This window comes from Lontra canadensis, unplaced genomic scaffold (assembly GCF_010015895.1).
Source record: "Lontra canadensis isolate GAN:19392208 unplaced genomic scaffold, GSC_riverotter_1.0 scaffold18, whole genome shotgun sequence".
NCBI lineage: Eukaryota > Metazoa > Chordata > Mammalia > Carnivora > Mustelidae > Lontra > Lontra canadensis.
The window spans coordinates 7,230,454-7,251,300 of NW_022631012.1; the positions used below are offsets into that span (position 1 = coordinate 7,230,454).

At 45.8% G+C, this 20,847-nt stretch overlaps 1 long non-coding RNA gene across 1 annotated transcript in view; it reads right to left on the reverse strand.

Annotated features, from left to right (window-relative positions):
* LOC116869085 overlaps window positions 1–20,847 on the reverse strand; it is a 59,471-nt gene that overhangs the window by 32,679 nt on the left and 5,945 nt on the right. The window contains exon 2 of the long non-coding RNA XR_004382957.1: window positions 4,923–5,046. This is a non-coding gene — a long non-coding RNA (uncharacterized LOC116869085). The remainder of the gene's footprint in view (window positions 1–4,922; window positions 5,047–20,847) is intronic.

Below are 20,847 nucleotides of genomic sequence, written 5' to 3' on the forward strand. Positions count from 1 at the left end.
GCTAGAGGAACAGGATGGGGAAAGGACCCAGTTTCAGAATCCTACAGAGCAAGCAGTTCATGGAATTCCTGACAGGGAGTCCTCTTGAATCAGATGTCTCTCTGGGCAAGAGTAACAGCACGCCAAGCTGGACAATGCCCAGAATTGCGCAGGCAGACAGTGTCCACGGTCACACACCTCAGGCATAATGACGGTGGTTCCCAGCCACGCCTGCATTCCTTCCTGCTGTCACGTCTCCTTCCTCTTTCTCTCTGAGCATGTCACACCCTCATCAGGCCATGTCTGGACCCTCGAAGGCCCTCCAGCTGGTCTCCCCAGGGCTCCAGTCTGTTCCATCACTGATCCATAAAACGCTTTTCCCGGAGGCTACTCCCAGAAAAGAGTGTGACCGTGTCTCTCCCAGCTTTAAAACCCTTCAGGGAACGGTCCGCTGCCTTCAAAGGACTGGTCCCAACTCCTTCTTTTTCATTGTGGTAAAGAACACCTAGCACGAGGTTTGCCATCCTCGTCATTTTCAGGTGTACAATAGTGTAGTGTTAACTATATGCACATTGTCGTGCAGTGGATCTCGAGAACTTTTTCACCTTGCAAAATTGAAACCATACCCACAAAACAGCTCCTCTCTTCCACCTCCCCCTAGCCCTGGCAACCACCGCTCTACTTTCTATTTCTAGGAGTCTGACAACTTTAGATACCTCACAGAAGTGGAATCATGCAGTATCTGTCCCCTGGCTACTGGCATATTTCACTTAGCAGAATGTCCTCAATGTTCACCCGTGCGGTAGCGCCTGTCCAAATCTCCGTCCTTCTAAGGCCGAATAATACTCCGTTGTATGTGTTCACCACACGTTGTCTAGCTGTTCATCATCCATGGATGGACGTTTGCGTTGTCCTCCCCTCTGGGCTGTTGTGAGTATTGCTGCTGTGAGCAAAGATGTACAAATACCTCTTCAAGATTCTGCTTTCAATTCCTGTGGATAAATACCGAGACGTGGGGTTGCTGGATCATATGGTAATTCCATTCTAATTTTTTGAGGAATTACCAGACTGTTTTCCTTAGTGGCTGTGCACAGAGGTTTTAATTTTTCCACATTTTCACCCACACTTCCATTACTATTATCATCATCATCATCATTATAATGGTCATCCCCTTGTTAATATTTTTTTCCACTTGTTATTATTGAAATTGAGAATCTTTTCATGTTTGTTGCCCATTTGTGTGTCTTCTTTGGAGAAATGTCTATTCGACTCCTTTGTTCATTCTTTAACTGGGTTTTTGGTTTTCCGGTTGTTGAGCTGTTATTCCTAGTTCCTAAGCGTGGTCTACATCCTTCATGGTCTGGCTGTAAAGCCTCACTTTCCTCCTCTCTGTACATCACATGCTTCTTTGTGGCAGCTCATTTCTATGAGGTTCCCTAATGGAAGAGCCATTTTATTGATCTTTTCACATGTTGTTCCTGACAGGGTGCAAACCACTGGAGCAACATCTACTTCCACCGGAAGGAAAAATGACCTTGAAGGAACGGTCCTTGGGAGGCCTTCTATCACCAGGTCCTGAAGTCCACTATTCCCCCAAGCACGGAGTTCTCTGGCTTCTGGACCATCAACCCACCCTGTGTGCAGGGCTGATCATATGGGTCTGTGATTTTTATTATCATCGGTCTCTCCTACTAGAGTAGAAGCTAGTTAAGGATCAGAACCAGTATCTTATTTAATATTCAAACTCCATGCCATGCATGGCGACTGCCACATCATCTGTACCATTAAATATTTTCTGAAGGAAGGGAGGGGAGAAGGAAGAAAGTCTGGCAGGCTGGTGAACAAGCCAGCACAAAGGAAAACACACAACCAGGCTTCTCCTCTGTGCCCCACTTCAACTCCCTGTGCCTCCTACTTCTCTTCTCAAAGGACGACAACCCTGAAGACCTGGGGACGAGGCGTGCCACACTCAGGTGCCACCTGAACTCATCTCAACTTCCCCAAGCTGAAATGGTTTAGTCCTCACAAAGGTTACCCTCTGCTTCCTGCTGCAGGGTTCAAAATGGGAGTTTAGATCCAGGGACTGCAAACTGAGGTCCAGGGCAATCTGGCCAATATCCTAACAGGTCTTGGATTAGTGAGGGATGTATCATTTACGGAGCCTCTAATCCAAGCCAGACAGCATGTGAAGGCCTTTGCATTTGTTATCATATTTCAACCCCTTTTCAATCCTTTGAGAAGAATTGTTACCAATTGTTACCCTCACTTCTCTACTGAGGGAAATGAGACTCAGGATGCTAGCCAAGTGTTTATTTTTATTATTATTTTTAAAAGATTATTTATTTATTTATTTGACAGACAGATCACAAGTAGGCAGAGAGGCAGGCGGTGGGGGGGAAAGAAGGCTCCCTGCTGAGCAGAGAGCCCAATGCGGGGCTCGATCCCAGGACCCTGAGATCATGACCCGAGCTGAAGGCAGAGGCCTTAACCCACTGAGCTACCCAGGTGCTCTACTTGGGTCTACTTTAAAGCCACTGCCAGCTTGGAGAGATATACATCAAAGTCACAATCCACAAAATGCTACTGTTAGAAACCTAAATGCCTTCAGAAAAAGTTCAATTCCTAGTCCAGTTACTACTTTGCTAAGGCTCCCCAATGTTGCTCTATGTGCCCCTCCTGTCCTTTTGTATGCGAATGTTTTTTAAACAAATATTTATTCCTGTTAAATTTCCAGTACGATTTACATGCCAACATTGAGCCTGATGCTGTGAGGATGCTGTCTGATGAAGGTGAAGGGAATTATGTTTACGGGTTTGCAGTGATTGGTATTGGTATTGAAGAGAGGAAAGCTCTCTAAAGGCCTGATGTATGAGGAAAGCCATTTTAGATTTCCTTGTAAGTCAGTATGACTGTACATAAACTTTGTTCAAAGCGAAAGCCTGATTTATGGCCCACCAAGCATACATGGTGAACCTACTTTATAAATGAGTGGCATAAAGAAAAACCATCTTGTCCTAAAGCTATCAGTCAATGTTCTTACTCCCTGCATTCCTTGACGTTGAAACTTGTGATTCCTGGGGCTCAGTTGGTTGGGTGTCTGCCTTTGGCTCAGGTCATGATCTCAGAGTCCTGGGATGGAGTCCCGTGTCATGTGGGGCTCCCTGCTCAGCAGGGAGCCTACTTCTCCCTCTTTCTCTGAGCCTTTCCCTGCTTCTGCTCTCTCTCTCTCTCTCTCTCTCTCAAATAAATAAATAAAATCTTTTTAAAAAAAAAAAAAAAGGAGTAAAAAAAAGCTATGTGACTTGCCTCTTACTGGAATTCTTAAAAAAAAAAACAACACCAAAACAAAACAAAACAAAACTCATGATTGCTGCCTCTATGTTAATCTATAATCTTTTGAGCTTCTAAAAGATGTAAAAAGTGTGTAACCCTGTAAAAATTGTTCATTCTCCGGAGCTCTTTTTTTCCTGTGAAGAGTGTGCTTCCTGAGCAGCTGTCTTAACTTGGGCTTGAATAAAACTCTCTTTCTTACTTTTAGAGATTCTAAAGGGTTTGCTCATTTTGCGGCTCAACAGTATCCAGAGTTCACAGCCCTAAAAAGGTCTTCTGCCCCGCCCAAGGGGAGGCCTTGCTGGTTTGTGATGTCAGTGTGTAAAGCTACCCTCCGCGCCTCTAGAGAACTATGTGAGATAATCCTGGGAGAAGGAGCAAGAGAGAAATTAAACTGTTTGGATTGTATTTTGTAAGTATCAAGACACGTGAGAACAGATGCAAACTTTTGCAATTGATTACAGCCTGTGAATGTCATATGATGCTGTTACTAGCATTACCATCTGAAAAATGAAATCCCTTCATAGTGAATGTATTGTCTGTTCTGTGACTGATACTTGTTAATGATTAATGCTATCACTGTTCTGGAAACTTTGTGTTAAAAATGCAGGATAATCATCATAAAGGAAGCATGGAATTCCAGCTCTTTGTCTGACATTCAGGGCCTTACATAACAGTGACCTAACAAAACTTCTCAGCTCCATCTCTTCCCTGTGCAAATCTTTGTTCCAGGAAAACTAGTTACTCAACATTCCCTTCCCACCTCCCTGCTTCTTTAGTGGCAGTCACTCCGTCTAGAATGCCCCTCTCACCAACACATGGTCTGGCAGTTCTGACAATCCAGGATCATCTCAAATGCTACCTCCTCCATGATGTTTCTCTCCTGTGAACTTCTTTCTCTACTCTGACAGAGCTTCTTTGAAGATAGAAGCTATATCTCACACAACAAGAATAGACCTCTAGCTTTTTCCCCCTCATTCCCGAGTATCAAGTTGTTGCAGGGAAATGACTACCCAGCCATGGACCACATTGGCCAATCTCTGACATCCGGGTGTGCCCAAGGGAATGTTCTTACAGGTGGATGCAAGTGGCAGTGACAAGTGTCACTTATGGGCTGGGTGTCTTAAGAAGTGTGCATGCCTTCTTTACTCTTCTAATGCTTAGGCAGCTTGAACCAAGATTCTGATGTCCAAGAAGATGGCAAGAACTCAAGACAGAAGGAGCCCAAATCCCTGGATCATCAGGTGGAAGAGAGTTGCCTGATGACCTAGGACACCATCACTGAGCTGTTGAGTGAGCACGAAATTAAGTTCCATTGGGTTAAGCCACTGAAATCTGATGTTTTCTTTCTTATAGAGCTAGACCCATTTCCTGCCTAATATAGCTTGGTATTCTTTCAGTGTTTGGCTCATTCCATTTTATAAAGCAGGTGGTCCAAAAGTATTTGTTAAATCAAAGGGAAAATTTAGAGACAAACACAAAGAGAGATAAATCAGGTTATACTATTAGAACATAGTTAGAGATATCTGATGACACTAAAATGTTCTTTTAACCCTAACTTCTTAAAAAATATTTCTTGCTCAAGTCATTTGTCTTACATTATAAGTACTTACACATTGAGATCAGTTGTCACTTTGTTCTTGGCAAAGAGAAAATAGGATGTTTTGTGAATTGACGGTCATTCCAGTTGAATGTGGGTGCCAAGTTTCCTCTGGTTATATGAGCCAGATGGCATAACTGTGAACAAATAATGGTGAAATAAAAGATAATCCTTTTTGATTGTCAGATTCTTGGGTCATATTTTCTAATACGATGTAACTAGTGGATAGGGGCCCTTGGCCAATAGCACTTCCATTCACCCTCCAATTAGACTTACATTATAAAATGATGATGCTATTATTGGTGGTGGTATTTCTTAGGTTGTGCTCAGTCATACAAAAGGGAGATATCTCTTAGCTCCAAGCTCCAAATTTCATCAAATCAAAACAAGCATGGGTCATCAGCCCTCCAAATCAAACATCAGGCTGATTCAATATGACTGGGTATTTGTTAGATATTGCATTAAAAACTCAAGAGTGTAAAGCTTGAAGAGTAAGAAGAAGATGACAAGGTAACCAGAAATGTGCTATATCTGGTCTTTCCCTCCACATTCCTAGCACTTAATCAAGGGTGAGATCTTTATCTCACCATGTGGATTCAAGTGTAGTCCAGTGTCCCCTCATACAGCCTGAAGAACTCCCTCGAGTATTTCTTGCAGGATAGGTCAACTACTGACAAATTCTTTCAGGTTTTGTCTATATTTGTTTATTTGAATAACTTTCAATGACACATTTTACAAAAAGATTTATCCATTCATTTTAGAGAGAGAGAGAGAGAGTGTGTGTGTGTGAAATGGGGGTGGGGGGAGGTGTGGGAAGAAGGGTGGAGGGAGAGGGAGAGAGAATCTTCAGCAGACTCCCCACTGAGCACAGAACCCGACACAGGGGTCAGTCCCACCACTCTGAGATCATGACCTGAGCCAAAATCAAGTTGGACGCTCAACCAGCTGAACCACCCAAGCACTCCTCAATGATGTATTTTTGATGGATAGTTTGCTGGATGAACAATTCTGTTTTTGTTTCAGCACTTTGAATAGATCATCCCCCTCATGGCTGGCCTCCACAGTTTCCGGTGAGAACAGTCAACTGTTTATATACTAACGATCAATTATACATGACACTGGATTTCTCTCTTGCTGTTTTCAAGATTCTCTCCCCATCTCTGGCTTTAGGCAGTTGGACAGTCCGTCTATGGTAAATTTCAGCATGCCTCTCTTTGGGTTGATTTTGTTGAGTTTCTAGGATGTGCAGATTAATCTTTTCCATCAAATTTGGGGAATTTTGGCCATTATTTCTTCAAGTATTCTTGCTGCCTCTTTTTCTCTGGTCTTCTTACAGACTCCCAATATGCATTAGTTGGTTAATTTCTATTTCCTTATTAAATTTTTTTATGCAGGCCTAAGTACTCCTATAGATTTATTCCTACAGATAAAATCGCTAGGTTATGACAGTGACATTACAAGTTTTGATAAATATGGCTAATTGCCTTCTTAAATGTTTATAACAGGCCTCATACCCACAGAGCAAGCCCATTTCTCTTAGGGGCTTTTTATTGATTATGTTGGAGATTCTTTTTAAATATTGGATGAGGTAACTTATTTTCATTTGGGCCATAGTTCCTGAGATGAGTCTTACTGCCTCTCAGAATCTTCCAACGATGATGTTGTTACCTGCTCTGTTAGCATCTCCTAGAATTACCCTCAGAAAATATTCATGAAGTAGGAAGAAATGATGGGCACATTTCCCAATGCTTTTTTGTTCTATTCTGCTTTGTTTCTCACTAAAGAGAAGTCTGTTCATTCTAAATTACCTCTGTCTCAAATGATAGGGTCCACTGTGTCCCTTCTCTGGGCACTCATGACTGTGGGAAGACATACAATGTCTGTTTTGTTAACTGTTTTTTTTCCACTCAGACTGCCTGATATGAACATTTGCCAATGTCGTCATCGTCTTATTATTATTTTTAAGCTTATTTATGTAAGTGAGCTCTACACCTAAGGTGGGACTCAAACTCATGACCCCGAGATCAAGAGTGGCAGCTCTTCCAACTGATTGAGCCAGGCGTCCCTCCAGCGTGTTCTTCAATACAATTTATAATGGCTGCATAAGTATTAGTAACTGCAGAACAATAATAACAACACTGATTTTGGTCGTGTTGTTTCTATTTTTCCCTGTTATAAATAACACTGAAATGATTATTAATAATCTTTAGGCGAGCAGAGGCTTATTTTATTTTTTGTTGTGTGGCAGCCCCTAGCATAGAATCTGCCTCGACAAAGACTCCAGTAAGTGTGTGTAGAATGAATAAGTGATTGAATAACAAACTTTAAAAGGTATTTAAACCTTTAATTCCAAATTTGATTATTTTCTTCAAAAAATACCCAGAGGGGAAATTGATGGGTAGGTAGATGTGTACGTTTTTTAAACTCTTGGTCAGAATTTTCAAATTGCCTACAGAAAGTTTTTGCCAATTTACACACCTACTGGGTGTATATGGGAACGCCTGCTTCTCCACCCCAGCCAAATACTGACTTGCTGAAATCTATGTAATTGATGGTCAGAGAATAGGGTATCCTTACTAGTTTTAATGTACATTTCTTGTAGGGCAAATGATATTGAAATTTTTACGTGTCTTTTACTATTTGCTCCTTTGACCAGCAGAACTCATTGGTTTGGGAAGGAGAGCAGGTCTCTCGGACTCTTGGGGGCCATAGCCTGGGGCTACTCAGGGAACGAAAGGGCTGTCTTGTGACTCATATGACACCTGCTTCTTAGGCAATTTCTCAGGGTGTCATCTTTATTGGCAAAAAAGAGAAGCAAGGAGAGTCCAGTGTACCTTGCTCCTGGCAGTTTGCCTCTCCCTGCGCCGTGACCCAGGCAATTTGGGTTTATCTTTTGGATTTTAGGAATTTAGCAGCGGGCTTTGGTCACACTTCCACTGATACTCACCTTCCCCTAGGCAGAGAGTTTCCAAGCTTTTTTGGTTTTGCCCCCATGCTGGCAAACCATTTTCAAGCATGTCTTTCTAGGTTACATCTATTAACTAATAAAATCGATGCATGTAGTATAAATTTTAATGTATTAAGTACATATAAATCCATCACATGAAACTCAAAATTTTAAAGATTTCATTTATTTACTTGAGACAGCACACACGTGCACAAGCTCACGTGCAGGGGCGGAGGGGGGGCACAGGGAGAGGGAGAGAGAATTCCGAGCTGACCTCACACTGAGCCCGAGGCTGGGATCTTGACTTGAGCTGAAATCAAGAGTCAGACGCTTAACTGATGGAGCCACCCAGGAGCCCCCGAAAGCCAACATTTTAAAGGGTGACATTAAAAATATACATAGCTGGCAGCTCCATTCTTTCCTGCTGCTCAGTGATGCTGCCTTTTGGACTCTGCACGTTGGAGTCCCCGCTCTAGGGTAAGCTGCATGAAAGCGGGTTGTCTCCCATCTGAGCAGGTGGGCTGTGGACACATTTCTTAGGGAGCCAGACCTCCGCCACCTCCACCACAGCCAGTGGGCTGTATAAACCAGCACTTTCTATGGGTGCTGTTGAAGGGCAGCTGACACCGGGACAGGCTATTCAGCAAAACGCAGGCTGCGTCCTCCAATGCACACTTTGTGTGAGGACTGGGAACCTTTCTCGCTCTGCTTGCTCTCTGCTATCTCACCATCTGTGGCTAATCTGCGTGTTCAAAGATGGCCTTGACATTTGAGTAAAGGCAGGTGAAGCAGGATCCTGGTCAGGTCCCACCCTTGGCTGTTTCCGTAGATTTTGCGTCACAGTGACCCAAGTGAGTCAAGTATTTGGTTTACACCATATTGTGTCAACATGTAAGGTCTCTGGACAGAGAAATAAACACACAAAATAACGTAAAATCTAACTGACATAACGAAAGACACGACACACAAAAGTTATGGCGGGGGTGTCTTAACGGTAAAATTTACCACCAAGTGCTTTCAAGGAAATACCTTTCCCTAAAGAGAGAAGAAAACTTCTCAAATAGATTTGATTTAAAAACTTTGACAAGGAAAGAATGAGAACCTCCGGAGCAGGACCTGCTGATGCCACCCCAGAGGGTCAGCTGTATTTGGAAGGGCAAGGGTCTCTGGAGACAGACAACTAGGTTTTTTGTTTTAAAGATTTTATTCATTTATTTGAAAGAGAGAGAGAGAGAACAAGCACAAGTAGGGTGAGCAGCAGAGGGAGAAGGAGAAGCAGACTCCCGCTGAGCAGGGAGCCTGACACGGGGCTGACCTCAGGACTTTGGGACCATGACCTGAGCCCAAGGCTCAGCTTAATGGACACCGGGCGCCCCAGACAACTGGATTTGAACTAGCTTTGGATCCCAAGCCTGCTGTGGGCTAGCAGTGTAGCCTCTGACACTGCGATCTTCAGTATACAGAGGGGAGAAAAATAATCCTTTCAACTTAGCAACATCAAGAGGGTCAAACGAGAATGCTTACCAACCATCCTGCCTATGGTAGTTGCTCAATAAATATGTGTTTATTCTTTCCTCACGCTCTTTGGGCAATGGGGATTTCTTTCATGCCTGCTTATGCCCTGATTTCAGAGTTGGCCTCTTTTTTCTCTTAGCATTCATGATGTAGATCATTTCTCAGAGTTGCCTTAGCTACCTAAAAAATGTCTTCAATATGAAACTTCTATTTTAGAAGTTTATGCTCCATTTGATCGTTTCTAAGTCTGAAATGCAACCGAATGATAGCTCTGATAAAGTCAGTGGGTATAGCCTCAGGTGCTTCCATAATATGATTGGCACCAGAACTGTTTTTGGCTTCATGAGCTGCTTTTTTTCTTTGTTTAATTATAGGCAACTCCACGAAGTCACATATACAGCAAAATGCGCACTCACGCCCACCGGAAAAAACCTGTCTTAGGAGAAGCCTTCTCCATCCGGCTCTCTCTGCTCAGCTTTTCTTTGCTCCTTATTCAGTTCTGTAAATACAGGTTTATATTTAGCCCTTTTTTGATTTCCCATATGCTCCTTCTAAAAACATTCCCTATTAAGGGATTTTCACTAGTTGATCTCGCGGAGAACTACGGAGTGAACACGACCCCAGGCAGGCATGACCAAGGTGTGTGTGTCGGTGGCGTCACAACCAAACCAGGAGGGAGGAAACCCCTCCAACGCAGCCGTGCCTGGCGACACCCCATCTTTTCTGCAAAACTTGCTGCTAATGGACCAGGAGGGTTTAACACGGTGGGTGTGGAGGCCAAATTCATGCCCCTTTTGCCATCTCTGCTCTGTGGGGAGTGGGCAGCCTGAGGCTGGGAAAGGTCAGGTCACGGCCTCACAGACCAGAGGTAACCAGCTTACTGGTTGGGAGAAGCCAGGATGCCAACTGGTCCAGGGACAGGGCAGGCTGGAGTGCCTGCCTAGCTTGGCCCAGCCTGGCCCAGTCGGGCCAGGTCTCTGACTGCAGACCAGCAGTTCTCCGAAGGAGCTGTTCCTGTTCTCAGGAAACAACTTACACGTGGCCCAAAAGGACAGGCAGGGAGAGGGGAAGGGTTTCAGAGCTGGTGAGCCTGGCCCTGGGATCCCTCTACCAGCCACCTCGAATCAGTCATTCGGGGTCCCAGTTTCCTCATCCGTAAAGGGGTTCACGTTACGTGCTTTGCATGGTAGTGAATGTGTGTGGCACTCGCTAGTGCTCACTGAACAAGACTATGCCTCAGTGGCCGGCCCCGGACTCTGCTGTTCACCCGTCTATGCCAGGTCTCACTCTTGCTTTCCTGAATTTAGCTCCTGTGTCATAAAATACATCTTGGGTTGCCTTTTAGTGCTTTCTTTTTGTTCTGTTGCTTTTGTTTTTCACGCTTTTCATTCCGGTTGATTTACCGCAGTAGAGAGTCAGTTCTGCTGCTTTTTTTCTAGAAATTTGGTTTCCATGGTTGCTAAAGGTCACTACATTTACTGACCTTGAGCTAAGGACCCGGGTGATTTCACTGCACGCCTGGGAGAGCATGGGTGTTCTTTGCTCAGCTTGTTAAAGAATTAACCTTCTTCCAGCCTTCACCAGCCCCAGCGGCTCCGAGCGCCTGGTGCTCCTTCCCCTCCCTGGGAGTTTCCACGACTGTCACGCCAGGCCTCTGTGCCCTTTGACACACTTTGGGAAGCCTGAAGTCCTGACATGCGGCCGTTCTGTCCTCCTTCTTCTGAGAGCACGCCTGCACCCGGGACCCACACTCTCCTGCTCCTCTGCTGTAGGAAGGACTGGGCGGCCTACCCTGAACCACAATCCCCGAAACCCTGCTGGCTAAACCAGCTTGGTTTTACCCGCAGCTGGAAGCCATGCCTTCCAACCTCTTCTCTCTCTGTAAACAGAGATCTTTTTTGCCTTCAGCTTTATGCACGGTCTTACTTCTCAGCTTGTTTAGAGCCCAGAGAAGAACAGGAGAGATTCTATTTCTTGGGGTTCCAAGACCCCATTGGTACTGTCAATGAATGAAGCTGGCTAGGGGAAAGGCAGTAGAGGGGAATGTGGGACACTGAGGAGAAGGTGCGGTCAAGAGGGTAGAGCCGGCTCGTTGCTATCTTGTGGGCATTCGGACCCACTTTGGCCAGATAGTTCAAACTTTTTTTTTTTTTTTAAAGATTTCACCTATTTATTTCAGAGAGAGAGAAAGAGAGAGAGCATGAGAGGAGAAAGGGCAGAGGGAGAAGCAGACTCCCTGCTGAGCAGGGAGCCCGATGTGGGACTTGATCCCAGGACTCCAGGATCACGACCTGAGCAGTCACCTAACCAAATGAGCCACCCAGGTGCCCAGATATTTCAAACTTTTAAAGAAAACCAGAGATCTTGGTTTCTATCTGCTACTTCCCTACTCCTCAATGTTGACAGTGAAACTAAAAAACAAAACCCTGTGGTGTGGGATGAACAAAACACACTGCCAGTCTGAGCCAGCCGCCTGCACCCGGTCCTGGACCCCCAGGGTGCTGTCCTCCCGGTCCCCCGTGCAGGTAATTCTAATCCCATCATCCAGCTGGAAAAATGTCCTTCGATTTCATCAGGATACTCAGGACCCGTGTCTTCCGGGGAGGGGCACTGTTGTAAGGTTGTGAGTTAGTTTGGAATTGCAAGCTAGCGTTTTTATTTGGTAATACGCCATTCTCCTTTTGATGCCACGTGAGATGCATCCACTTTTTTTTTTTTAAAGATTTTATTTATTTATTTGACAGACAGAGATCACAAGCAGGCAGAGAGGCAGGCAGAGAGAGAGAGAGAGGAGGAAGCAGGCTCCCTGCAGAGCAGAGAGCCCAACGCGGGGCTCGATCCCAGGACCCTGGGATCATGACCTGAGCCGAAGGCAGAGGCTTAACCCACTGAGCCACCCAGGCACCCCAGAGATGCATCCACTTTGAGAGTTACACACGAATTAATAAGCACAGGCAAAGGACAGGCAAACAGTTCCATCCCTTTCCTTGGAATCATCAAAAGATAAAGAGTCCACCATACCTTACCGAAGGAGGCACCGTACCTGTGGGTACCACTGAACCCCAGGTTGAGAAAACACACACAGAAGATGACAACCTCTACAAACTCTTGATCAGATACTCAGAAGTATCTAAGAAGTGGAATTTGAACTTAAAACCCTGGAAGTAAGGCAGGCAATAGTTGGGTAGGATAGTTCTCAACTGTAACTTTCATTCCATCCGTTGTCAGGTATTTCCTCTGCCCAGGTCTCTGAAAACCGCCCCTGTGATGGCCGTGCCCACCAGGAGGCAATTCTGGAAACTCCTCCCCCAGGTGCGGCTTCTATTGTGTTGTTGAAGGAGAACGTGGGGACTCCTGGGCCCCGCTGCTAGGAACAGGCACTAATTCCCCGGCAAAATGAAAAACCCCAGTGTCGCCACTGAGGTTGCTCATGCCCTCTGTGTACACGGGCAGCAGCTCTCCTCTTCCCGGTGCCAGGGAGGGCCTGTGAGCACTCGGACAGGGAGAAGCTGCAGAACTTAGGACTGTAGTTACGCCGGGACTCTACAAGCTTATGTTTCAGTGGCTCCAACTGCAGCTTTATTCCTTCTGCAGTCTTGCATAGCGTGAGGCTGCACCTCTTTGACTCTGTGACTCCCACCCAGGGGCCCGGGTAGAAGACGCAGAGATGCCTCCCCAACAGGCTGCGCGCTGTTTGTGGGGTTTGGGGACTGCAAAGGTCTTAGTATCCCTGGGACTTACTCTCCACACTTATCTCTCACCACTTCCCCCTTGTTTGGGGCCAGGCGGGTCTCTGGAAAGTTTCTGGCGTCTGCCTGGGGGCTTTTGCGTTTTCTAGTTCCGTGCTGGGAAGGCCTCCCTGCCCCCACCTTTAGGTAGCTCCTTTCTTAAAATCTTTTAATTTTTGAAGGTTCTATTCTTCTAAGTTTCCATTTAAATGTCACCCCGTTCGCGTCCTCCCCTCCCCTGTCTGTTAGTGAAGAGGCCAAGCTACCAGGCAGGAGGGCGTCAACTGAAACCCCGTCCGCGGTTTGCCACCACAAAGGCTTACTTCTTGCTCACGTCACAATCCAGGGACTCAGAAATCCAGTTCCTCTAGTTTGTCCGCTGCTGAGGGTGTGAGATCACAAGAGAGGGCTCTCAGGCAGGGGCTATATGGCCCAGAACCAAGCACAAGGCCCCAGGTTCCCTGGGAGGGGGCTGGGAAAGTCACCTTCCCTTACAGAGATTATTCCAGTTAATGCTCGCAGCAAGCCTCTGAGGTCCGTAGGAGCGGCCTGCTCATTTTCCAGACGGGAAGCTGAGGCTAAGACGCTAAGTGTTAAGGCCACAAGGCTTACGTGGTGTTGCTGGGATTAGAACCCAGAGTCCTCTCAGAGCACGTACTCTGTACTGACCATATTGCTTCCATGTTAAAGACAACAAGAAGATTGATAACGTATCAACTATATATTTTATTCAGTGTTAGCAACGCCGAGTCTTACAAGTATGCTTGTTCCTTTTCCTTGAATAGTCATAGTTTAGACAAAAAAATACAGTTTTGCTATGAAGGCATGGGAACCACCTAGGCGAATGGCTCTCAAAGTCTGTCCTGGAGCTCCTGGGGAACACTGAGACCTACCTAGGGAATCCACAAGACCAAAACTGTTTTCATAATAATACTAAGATGTTTGTCATTTGTCTTTTTCGCTCTCATTCTCTCACGAGTGTACTATGGAGTTCTCCAGAAGCTCCCTACATATGATGATGTCATTGCTGTGATGCTAATATGTAATGGAAGTATGATTGTTACTTGAAAATGAATTAACAGGGGCACCTGGGTGGCTCAGTGGGTTAAAGCCTCTGCCTTCGGCTCAGGTCATGATCCCAGAATCCTGGGATCGAGTCCCACATCGGGCTCTCTGCTCAGCAGGGAGCCTGCTTCCTCCTCTGTCTCTGCCTGCCTCTCTGCCTACTTGTGATCTCTGTCTGTCAAATAAATAAATAAAATCTTAAAAAAAAAAAGAAAATAAATTAACAAATGATTGTTTTAGGTTTTAACTTCTTAAAATTTCTAATATGGTATGTATCAATAGATAAAACCCACACAAACAAAAGTTCTTTGGGGTCCTCGATAATTTTACAGTGTAAAGGATCCTGAGACCAGGATGTCTGGGTGGCTGAGTAGGCCAAGCCTCTGCCTTTGGCTCAGGTCATGATCCCAGGGTCCTGGGACTGAGTCTTGCATTGGGTTCCTTGCTCGGCAGGGAGACTGCTTCTCCCTCTGCCTGCCCTCCCCCCTGCATTGTGCTCTCTCTCTGATAAATAAATAAAATCTTAAAAAAAAACCAATCCTGAGACCATAAAATTTGAGAAGTGCTATTGGGTTAGAAGTTCAAGGCAATGTGTTTTCTGATAACACTTTAAACTCCAGTGTATAGCAATTAGGAGTCTCAGTTTAAAAAATATCTTTTAAAAATGCCTATGTCTCAATTTCTATGTCTTTAAAATGAGGTTATAGCACAACTATAATACTAATCTCTATTACAACATTAAATTTTAATATAAGCTAAAAACATTAACCATAGTAGCTTGGATGAGAACTAAGCAGTCTAAAGAAAAACTGAGAGAGGAGCATTAACAATAAATCAAAAGAAATTTCCTCAACTTTCTGTTCCTTTTCTCACCTCCATTCTTTCTCAAGAATAGTAGGAAAATGGGTCCAATTTGCTTTTAGCACAACATTCCGTCCATGAATTCTTCTACTTTTTGGAGATCAGTAGTCTAATCAATTTGCTTTGGCCCACATTAACGAAAATAGTCACTACAGATGAAATTTCATGGTAACAAAATTCATCTTAACTGAGCGTGGATGACGGCTTGGTGTGTTTTCTCATGCTGCTGTCACTATGGTAAATTTCAATTTAAAGAAACCAAGTAACCACTCTCTCCCGTTCACTGCAGTGGTATGCGATGCCCCAAGCACTTGGTCTTTATAATCCATTTTACCTTCAAAGGGTTAGCCATGTGGGCAGCACATTCACTGCGACAGAATACAATGTCTGATAACTTGATATTATAATCCCTGTTACTTTAATAGGAGGTAAGCTGTGCGAGCCGCGTAGCCCATTTACAAGATGACAGATAAGACCTTCTTAAGTGCACAATGATGTTTGATTTAAGGCTTAATAACAGTGGATTTATTTAAAGTGTTCTCATATTTGCAGATTTTAAGATTCTAACTAAGAAATGAAAGAAAGTAAAGAATAGATGATCTTATTAAGAGATTACCACGTGCAGGTGTTATGGTGTTACATGTGGTAATTGACATGTGTTAACTCACTGCCCACCTCCTCCTTCAAACAGTCCAAAGATTGGGCATTATTACTATTATTCTACTTTTCCCACACTCTCAAACACTGTCCTATACCATTTTCCACTATAAAATTGTGAATTTTAGTTATTTTCTTTTTAAAAAATTTATTGAGAGAGAGAGAGAAAGCACAAGTGAGAGCATGAGCAGGGGAGAGGGTCAGAGGGAGAGGCAGACTCCTCACTGAGCAGGGAGCCTGACATGGGGCTTGATCCCAGGACCCCAGGAGTATGACCTAATCTGAAGGCAGACACTTAACTGACTGAGCATCCCAGGTGTCCCTAAAAAAGGTATTTTCATTTAAATTTTGCCCTCATTTATTTGTTTCTTGCTGCTTTGGCTGCTATAATGGGTTGAATTGTGTCTTCTCAACAGATACACTGAAGTCTTAACATCTAGCACCCATGAATGCGACTTTATTTGGAAAGAGGCTCTTTGCAGATGTAATCAAATAAAGATGAGGTCCTCCTGGATTAGGATGGGCCTTCCGTCCAATGACTGGTGTCCTTATGACAAGTGGGAGATTTGGAGACAAAGACACCCAGGGAGAAGACTGCCACATGAAGATGGAGGCAGAGATGGGGGGAAGGCTGCCACCAGACAAGGAAGGCCAGGGGCCACCAGAAGATGGAAGAGGCAAGGAAGGATTCTTTCCTTAGAGCCTTGGAGAAGTTATGGCCCAGCCAGCACCTTGATTGCAGACCCTTAGCCTCCTGAACTAGGAGAAAATATTTCTGCTTTCTAGAAGCCAGCCAGTCTGTGGTACTTTGTCATGGCAGCTCTTGGCAACTAACACACCAACTTCATGGGCTGGAGGCCCAGCTGGAGGCCCAAGAGCGAGGCCTCCACGACGGCACTCCTGTGCCTGGCACTGCACAGACACCCACTGGACAGATCCCCATCAAACCAATGGATGACAGGACCAAATTGAACTGATAATGGGGTCTGGGTCCAAAGACTATTTTGAAGGCCTAGTTTTGTAGTAAGAGATCATGGAGCATCTTCAACAAAAATGAGATACTGCCAGATATTTGAATATCTTCTGAACAAGGCAGGATATAAAGAAAAAATTAGGTCTTTGAACTGGATGCCATGAACTGTGGGCAATGGGGAGCCACTGAAATGCAACTCTAAAGACGGTGTGCAGGCCAAGTGACGGCGGCGGGCTATCAGCCGGAGAGGCAGCGGGGTCCTGCGGCAAGACAGGCCCCAGGAGGTCACTCTGGTTACTGCAAACGCCTGGGCTTATATGGACAGCGACCGAACAGAAATTTTAAAGGGGCACCGAAAGGCAGGAAGGTCACCAACCCTGCTAGGCAGGAAGAAGCTGGGACCACAGTGAAGGAACTGGTAACAACCAGGATTTGGTGAGTGCTCACTGCAGGTCAGGCACTGCGGTCAGCCCTGAGCATGAGGGGACTTCCTCCTCACATCAAGGTGGCAGCCTCAGCCTTGTGGGAAGATCCTCCTTTTGCAGAGCAGGAGAATGAGGCCCAGAGATGCTAATTCACTTTTCCGGACTTCCCCTCCTCTGGGGCACACAGCAAGCCTTGAGTGAGGTGGGCATTATCATCAACCCCGTTTACAGGTAAGAAAATGGAAACCAGGGGAGTGGCAGTACCTTGCCTAAGGCTGCATGATTAGGCACTAGCAAGAGGGGAGCTAGCATTCAAGTCCCGGCAACTCTAACCGCCCCCCCCCCCAACTCTTGCACTGCACAGCGAGGGAGCTGGTACCTTTTTTTATTTTTCGTTGACTCTGCACTGAACGCTGAGCCTAATGCAGGGCTTGATCCCATGACCCTGAGATCATGACCTGAGCCCAAACCAAGAGTCTGATGCTCCCTCGATAGAGCCACCAAGGTGTCCCGGAGGTGGTACATTTGGTAGGGGGGGGGGCACCTCTTTAGCCTAGAATGGGCAGAAAGATGTCACCAGAGATCAGGCTTCCTTTCCACCAACATTTATCACGGTCTGGGCTAACTCAGGTCATCTGTTGACCACAAGTGTGGAGAGGAGTCAGACTTTTGTTTTTCAAACACATGTTCATCTGTTAGGATCACATTTGTAATTTGGCAAATAGGACAGTAAGCTAGCTATCTCTGAGTTATATGCCAGGGACTTATAGAATGTTTGTATTCTGTACACTTCTTCCTAAAAACAACAGAAAACAAACCACTCGTTAGGACTCCCATGATTCTTGAGGTGTGCATCAGGCACTCAAGCCAGCTTAAGCAAGAAAAGGAAATGTATTCTCAGATTACGCTGGTGTCCCGTAGGCTCTGAGAAGCCAGGTGCAGCCAGGAAAGGCTGTGGCCGGGGAGCCCCCCGCTACTCCCCGCGACCAGCCTCTCCATACATATACCATCCAAACCGAGTACGCCCTGCACTGGTATGGCTTTATATCTCCTTTATTCAAGGGACCAGCCCAGACTGAACGTGTCAGGACTGTTTGGCTCCTGCAGGGGACAAAGAAAGCCGTTCAACCTGGTGTAAGTGAATTGGGGAATTTCGCGGCTCAAATAACTCAAACTTCTCAGTCAGCTGGATCCAGGTGGTCACAGGGCACCTAAGCAGCAGACTCTCCCTCCTCTAGCACCACTGCCGGCTCCACTCCCGGCTGGCTCAGCCCTCGTGGGACCAGATGACCAAAAGGACCTCTAGACTTCTACCCTTTGCCAACACTCTGCTTTTCTGAGAGTCTCAGCAAGTCTTGGGAAGGCCTGCAAGTAAGCGCAGCCTTGGTCACGTGCCTGCTTCTGGACCACCCGTGGGCAGATGGAAGGAAATGCTCACTGCCAGGTCTGGAGCCAGGGCCAAGGCTGGCTCTCCCCCAAACACATAAGAGCAAGTGGTACATGAAGTCGACTGTCGGGTACAATTTTAGGTGCGTTAGATGAGTTAAATCGTTTTAACCTTCTCTTCTTTGTTTGCTAATTTAATCAGCACATTGTCCCCTTTTGTAGGTGGGGAAATTGAGGCACAGATGAATGTGTCTCAGCTAAGGCCACACAGCTGTAATCTGCAAGAGCTGGGATTTGACCTAAACTGTCAGGCCGCAAAAGCTGGGCTCTTGACAGCTAGCACAAGGGGTCTGGCACCAGCAAAATGCGACATGGATGCTGGGCTAATAACAATAAGAACAGCTGTCCAACAGCCACTCTGAGTTTTCGCTCTGTGGAGAGAATTACGGATCCAGCCTGGGTGGGGTACTCACCATGACCCAGGGTGGGATCATGTTGTTCCAAGGTGGCTGCTTCTACAGTCCATGACCTAGTACATGGACTAGTTCCAAAACACAGGAGGGACAAAAGAATAAGCACCCTTCCACCATTATTCTCTGGGGAGGTGGCTGGGGAAAGGCAATTAATCATGCGGATAAAAATAAAAAGCTATCAGCCATAGGCCTCTGGGTGGACTTATTTATATTTTAACTCTTCCTAAGTTCTGCTTTCCTGCAAGAGGCTGTGTGGGCATGAAGAGTTCAGTGATGCACAGAGAAGTTCAACAGGGCACCATGAAGGTGCAGAGGGAACCCGCTGGGCTGGGGAGATGCCTGAGCACATTCCCTAATTAGTTAGCAAGTTCCCCTTGCTATTAGGAAAAAGCCTATCATTTTTGGATTGCTATATTATGGTTGAACTGTACTTTGAAATGTGGGTAATGCAAAAATGGGATCTATTTTTTTGCATACCTCCAGCAAGACTGTCAGTAGGAGAGCTGCCTTTGAGTCTTAGAATCCCAGCTGGAGAAAGGTGGTCAGTGGTCTTGGCTGATGTTGACGCTGGGGGCCCAGGAGACATTATGAGATGGCCAGATCTCCAAAACAGGATCCACTTTACTGGAAAGCTAAACTGAGCCACCCGCTAAAAACTTGTACCTAATGCTTGAGATTCCTGTCTCTTTCACACCTTGTTCTGTCAGTTTCTGCTGAGTTATGCTGTAGTAACAACCCCAGATCTTAGTGGTTATCTCCACAAGGTTTATTTCTCACTCCCGTTTCCCGTATCGCACAGGGCAGCTGTGGTTCTGCTCCATGGGACCCGCAGTGAGGCTGTGTCCTGCTCTGAGACACACAGTTCTTAAGCAGGGGAGAAGCAATGACACAGCTGTGCAAGGCACCTCATGCTCCTGCCTGCAAGTGGCCAGTGTCATTTCCACCCATGTTCCACTGGCCAGAGCAAGTCCCACAGCCAAGCCTGATCCTGTCCTGGCCCAGGGTGGGTAGAGAGACATCACTTCCTCCAGAAAGGACACCAAGGACAGGCCTGGGGAAGGTGGACTGGATATTTAAAATAATTATCATCTACTACATACCCAGTATTTTTTGAGGATTAAACATTTATTTTCAAGTATTCACAGAGAACCAACGGCTGTTTGGCTTATTTTTATAAAAAACAAGAGCTCCACTTCATGTCTACAGTGCTATACAAGTTGCATATGCCCTAAATGTTCTTTCTGGTGCTTCTTGAGTCAAGTGACACCAATGAGAACCTTGAGAGGGCAATGGGACATACATTTCGAGGTGAAATGTAAGTAAATATAATAAGACGAATGTCCTGTTAGTGGAGTGCTGGAGAGGTCCGGAAGGTTCTGTCTCATAAAGTTCTGTGCATGATTTCAGCAAAAACAATGGAGAGTGCAGAGAAGGAGGGAGGAGGGGGTCGGGATCTCTGTGCCAGCCTTCACACATGAGGAGCTTGGGATCTAGGGAGCTTTACACATTACTCAGGGTCATCCTGATGAAAGGGTCAGAGGCAGAATTTCTACTTTCATGGTCTCTCTGGCCCCAAAGCCCGTCCTTTTTCTTGTGCCCAATCCTAACTTCCCAAAGGAAAGGGACCAAGAGAGGGAAGAAGAAAATGGGATGAGAGGAAAGCTGAGAGGCAGTAGCCACACAGAGACAGAGAGGAGGTAAGAGAGAAAGGAGACCCTGGGAGAGGGAAAAGGAGGAGAGAAGGCCAGAGAAGGAAAAATAATACTGAAGGAGAAGAATACAGTTGGAGGACTGCCCTACCTGATGTCAGATTTAGTACAAGCGGCAATAATCGAGACCGTGTGGGGCTGGTGAGGGAACAGGTGGATGGATCAGTGGAGTGGTGTGCTCACAAAGACACCCACGGAA